Here is a 6196-nt window from a genome sequence, read left to right on the forward strand (position 1 = left end):
CAGCACCCCCAACCCCCAGCAGTGAGGGGCACCTACCAGCAGGCCCCCACTCATGTCCCACTCATGTCCCCCTGCATCCCCACACCCCAGCAGTGAGGGGCACCTGCCAGCAGGCCCCCACTCATGTCCCTCTGCACCCCCACCCCCCAGCAGTCAGTGGCACCTGCCAGCAGGCCCCCACTCATGTCCCCCAGCGCCCCCATCCACCAGCAGTCAGGGACACCTGCAAGCAGGCCCCCACTCATGTCCCCCTGCACACCCACCTCCCAGCAGTCAGGGACACCTGTCAGCAGGCCCCCATTCATGTCCCCCTGCACCCCCAGGCCCCAGCAGTCAGGGGGACCTGCCAGCAGGCCCCCACTCATGTCCCATTCATGTCCCCCAGCACCCCCACCCCCCAGCAGTCAGGGGCACCTCCAAGCAGGCCCCCACTCATGTCCCCCTGCACCCCTGCACCCCCAGCAGTGAGGGGCACCTGCCAGCAGGCCCCCACTCGTGTCCTCCTGCACCCCCACCCCCCAGCAGTCAGGGGCACGTGCCAGCAGGCACCCACTCATGTCCCCCTGCACCTCCACCCCCCAGCAGTCAGGGGCACCTGCCAGCAGGCCCCCACTCATGTCCCCCCAACACGTCAACATGACCCACAATCATGGCCCTTGTGGCCACCCAAATCCCAGCCCCGCCCCCTGGTCAAAAAAACAACCAAGCATAACATACACACCACATTGAACAATCCAAATGGCATGTATGTAGACCAACACATGTCCGTCACATACACACAATGGGTGCCAGTGAATGTGAAAACCCACATCGTGACATGCATGAAACCAATGAGAGAATACCAGACATTGAAGTATGTGAAAAGATGTATTGAACCAAAAATAGTGTGGAAAAAAAAGGAAACACAAAACTAATGACATAAGGAAAACAAAGCAGATTGTAACATAATGATAAAACAAGTAAATCAGAATCCAAAATATATGAAAAATAAATTGTCTCCAGAGTCTCCCTCCAAAAAAGCAAATCCAAACAGAAATGAAAAAGTAAAATCCATTGCTCCATGGAGAAATCCGAAAAGAAATAGTTGCCAAATCCACACTCCAACTATTTACAAGTATCAAATCCCGGGTCAGTAAGCCCAACTGTCCAAATGAAACCTACAAAAATGCACTAACGAAGAACTATATACAAAGATGTGGGGTATTGTCCAAGTGCCCAAAAAAAATGTAAAACAAAGGGAAACCTAACACTAACTAACTAACTATTTACAATGGCAGCGGGCTAGTCCGATGGGTCACTTTTTGATGTCCCAGGCCAGGGCATCATCGAACCCCCGCTCAATGTCCTGGAGGTGGTCCTCTTCGATGGCCCAGAGGGTTCGCAGGGACAATGACATGTTCACCTCCAACTCCCTGCGAATTGCCTCGAGGCACTCGGCCTGCCTCAGGGCCCTCTGCATGGAGTTCTCCGTCCTGACCATTGTGAGCTGTGCCTCTTCCACCCACTGCCACTCCTCATCTATGGCGTGGCCCAACCGCTGCCACACGGAAGACACTTGTCATCCTGGGTCCTCCAGCCCTCTGGCCGATGCCTGCCCCTCCGATGTTGAAGACCCCGAGGCATCATTGCTCCCACTATGTTGCTGCTGCTGGGCCTATGCCTGCGCCCTGGATCTTGCTGCCTGCATGTCCTCCTCCAGCTGGGGTGCAGTTGTCGTGGTGGCCACCCCAGCTGGACGTCCGACTCCCGACTGTGGTAGGGATGTGTCCTCCACCAGCCTGGCCGCTGGGTCAGAGGCAGCTTCATGGGGTACACAGGTGATACATGGGTGGGAAGATGGCATGGAGGATGACTGGTGCGTAGGGGGTTCAGGTGAGGAGGGGGTCACAAGAAGGTCCAGCACAAGGAGGAATCCAGCACTGGAGACCCGTCCCAGCAGGTCAGCACGGTCAAAGACGCATCCGAGATGACGTGCAGTCTCTTCACGAAAAGACTGCAGGTCATCACGCATGCCCCGTTGACGCAACGCTATCCCAGCCAGGACAGGCTCAATGCGGTCCTGGATAGCCACATCCGCAGGGAGAGGAAGGCCAGTTGTTGTGCGCTCATCCCCTAACTGAAAACGGGTCTGGACGTAGGCATCCCTGCTGGTGCCAGATGATGCAGTGACAGGATCAGGGACAGGATTGCACACAGGCACCTCCATGGTGGCCTGTGCTGCCTCCTGTCCCTGGCCCTGCACTGCACCACTAGCACCAGTGGAATCCCCACCTCCAGACCCTCTGTGTGTCCCTTCCGCGGCCTCCTCCTCCACCAAACCCCCCACCAACCTGGATGACTCTGTGCCATCTTCCTCTGTCGGACCCGGTGGGGTCTCAGCTGCCCCTTCTGCTGCCGAGGAGTCCACCTCCGACCTCTGCCTCTTGGACATACCCTCGGCAGCTGCGGCGTGGGACACGGCACCAGACTCCTCACTCCCCGACGAGATGACAATCTGGGAGGGGAGCCAGGCCTTGCATCTCCGGCTGGTGGTGCGATCCCTGCCGCTGCGCTCCACAGCACCCTCTCCGCCCTCTTCATCAGTTGACGCTGCAGACAGGGAGAGATAAAACACATGGATCAGGGCACTGTACAATGGACTGATACACACATGACAGTTGTACATGAGTGGCATTGTCAAAATTCAGACATGGCATCACACTCCACAACACACATGCCATTTGTAACCCCACACATGAGCACATCCACAGCAATATTGCACCATGCAGCACCATCCATACACATACAACAGCATGAGTATCCAAAGCTGAGCCTGACATCATATGAAATACGGGGAGTGCACAACACATGCACACATGCCACCACACTTACATGCATGTGTACATGTCCAACAACTGTCACAGTGATGAGATCGACATCCAAGTCACATCTGGCATTCAGTCTTCTACATGTCAGTGCCAAATGCATCCATGTTGCATCACGGTTGCACACTTGTCAAATACACACACATGCACGTGTACACAGTGCAGACACATGCAGCTGGAACCACCATCCATGTGTGACACCACAACCATGGCAACATACATACACAGTAATGCATACTTGGGTGCTCCCACACCGGCATTTGGCCTTCATGCTTACCAACACATACACCATCCATGTGTCTCACACATGAGAGGAATCACATGTCTCAGCCTCATGCCCCTGTACATTCACATCCATACATGGCCCTACAAAGACACATTTGTAACCTGCACACTACTGGCACACCACAAAACGCACAGCGTCCAATCAGTATGCATGTACACTTACAGCTCGACTCCAGGCGGGTCAGCCTCTCAAGGACCTGGACATGAAGCGCTGGGCGTGTGCATTCCAGGACCCTCATCTGGTGGTCTGACACCTGGCCCCGGCGCCCCTTAGCATCCGCTGCCTTCAATCGAATGGCACTGGGCCTTGACGAGGGTCCTGGACCTGAAGTCCTCCCAGCGCTTCCTGACATTCTTGATGTCACGGACTGCCACACTCTCCACGTTGATGGCAGTCACAATGTCCATCCAGATCCTGGTCTATCCTTCATAGTCGGCGCACGAACTTCCAAAGAGAGCATCATACTGCCCCAGGACTTGCTCCACAGGACACCAACTTCTCTGGCACTGAAGATGGTGGCCCTCTGCCTCTCTGGCTGGGGGTTGCCAGTGGTGGTAGATAGTTTAGTGCCCGACATGGCAACCCCAAAGGCAGGTGTGGGTGGGCAACTGGGTCCTGGAGCTGGGCTGTGGAGAGATGGTATTCCATTCGGGAGTTTTGGTTCCAGCAGGCGTGGTCACAGCAACTGCACCCCTGGCTGACGTGCAGGCAGCAAATAGCAGGGCACTTGGGCAGCAGGCAGGCAGTCAGCAGCATATGGCCGGTGGGAGCATGCAGGGGACTCTGTGGGGCAGTAATTCGGCCTTCTGGGCAGGAGCGTGGTCTTCCGTGTGTTTTTGCGCGGCCAGCTTGATACGGAGTGATTTGGCATGTGAAAAATGTGCACGTCAGCATGTAATTCAAGGAAAGGCCCTTAGCGCATAAGCGCGTCTGTGACATTACACACGCGGGTGTTTCCCTCTTGACGGGGTGCATAGTGAATCAGCACATGAAGACAAAGCATGCACATGGCTTCATTGGACCAAAGGCCCTTAGCGCGTTAGCGTGTCTGTGACGTGTGACGCGCAAGGGCGTTTCCCTCAACACGGGTGCATGTTCATTGTACACATGCAAAAACTGCACATCCGAGTGTCAACTCGTGTAATTGGAGGAAAGGCCCTCAACGTGTACACGCATAAGTGACGTTGTACGTGTGGGCCGGTTTAAAAGGTACATGTAGGACGCCATTTTCTTGTAGGTGCTTTTTGTGGAGAGTGAGTGGGTGAATTTTGTACTTCTTGTCGGTTCACACGCGATTACTTCACGGCGTTTCAAGTCCGTACTCCCTGTTACCTCTGACAGCTTTCAATTTTTTTGGTTGGGCCTGTTTCTTCAAACAGCATTCACTTCTTCTTTTGTCCTGTTTCCTCAGACAGCGTACAAATCTTCTTTTGGCGGGGGTGTTGCCCACGCACACATGCGCGTCTTTTTCACGTTCTTTTTCCAGGCATACGGTGAGTCGCGTACATATTTACCAACTGTGCTCGCCCCGTGTGTCACGTACCCCTTCAGAGGTCATTGTAGACTGCGTGTATTACACGTACGCTTATTTTTGTGTTTCTGGGTGCCACAGCGTAGTGCGGGTTAATTTTTCCACACACACGTGGTCTACAAGGGTTGTGTGCACGTTATTTTTTGATTTCGGGGTGCTTTTGCATTGCGTGACCTGTCATCTTCCCCAGGGGTCACAGACAGCCTTGCTAGAGCACTAGGGTATGAATTCCATCTAGTACCCTACCCCTTTCACCCCCAATTACCCTGGACAATCGTTTACTGCAACTCCCATACGCACAACAACATCAGTGCTATGGTTGGGAGGTGACCAAGCGGTAAGGGAGGCAAAGGTGGCCGACCTCCAAAAGGTTGGCGTGGTGGACGTGGTAGGAGATGTGGCCAGGATTTGCAGGGTGCCCCTAGACCCCCAGGTGTGGAGGACCAATCAGGTACACCCATGCCCCCCATGGTTGTGGGAAATGTAGCTGACACCATTCCCAGCTCAGCCCTTGTTGGACCAGACCATTGTGGCACCTCACCCAGCACAGGATGACTCCCAGGCTGACTTCCAGGTCCGCAAGTCTAAGCCACGTGTGGCGGTGCAAGTTGGTGTCACCAGGCTATGTGGATCTGGGGCAGCGATGTCATCTGCTGCCCCAAGTAGGCAGGGTGGGGAGGCTGCAGGGGCAGCTGCAGCTCTATCCACCCCAGCTCTGAGTCTCCCAGTCGGGACAGTGTCCGTCCAGGTCCATCAAACCGACGTTGCCCCTGCAACATCACCTTCATCCAATGCCTGCACCAAGACCTATGGTCATTGTGCATTCGCACACTCCAAGTACCCAGTCCACCGGTGCTACTGCCCCTACTGACCAGAGCGGCGTAAGCCACTCAGGCTCCGATCCACCTTTGAAAAAGAAGAAGAGGGGTTCTCTGGCACTACAGGCTGAGACCCCAGACACGGCTACACATTCCGGCACGTCAAGGAAGCCTAGCGTTAATGACACCGAACTTGATGCACTTGTGGCCAATGTGTCGGCACATAGCCGCAAAATGGTGGTGACTGCAGGGTGCAAGACAACACCTGGTCAACGTAGGGCACACTGGAAGACCATCGCGGACCGCATAAGTGCCCTTGGATTTGTGAGGCGCACAGCTGATGATTGCTACAAGCGGTGGAATGACCTAAAACACAGAGCAAAGAACAAGCTGGCCTCAAATCATGGCGCTACTCTGGTGACTGGCGGTGGGTCTCCACCAGAGGACAACAAACTCACTGAACATGAGTCTGTTGCTGGAACCTTTGTTAAAGAGGAACGGATCCAAGGCATGGGAGACCTACCTGATTACAACACATTGTCCGGTTAGTGCCCATGCATGTGTGTGTAACCCATGTGTATGTTGTTGATTTAACGGGTTCTGATTGAGTGCCAGGTTGAGGGTTTGTACTCCTGAGTGTTATGGGTCACCCATGTGCTTCCTCCAATACATTCACGTGCCTTGGATTTGGGTATGA

The sequence above is a fragment of the Ambystoma mexicanum genome, chromosome 13 (genome assembly GCF_040938575.1).
Source record: "Ambystoma mexicanum isolate Mex_15411 chromosome 13, UKY_AmexF1_1, whole genome shotgun sequence".
NCBI classification, from domain to species: Eukaryota; Metazoa; Chordata; class Amphibia; order Caudata; family Ambystomatidae; genus Ambystoma; species Ambystoma mexicanum.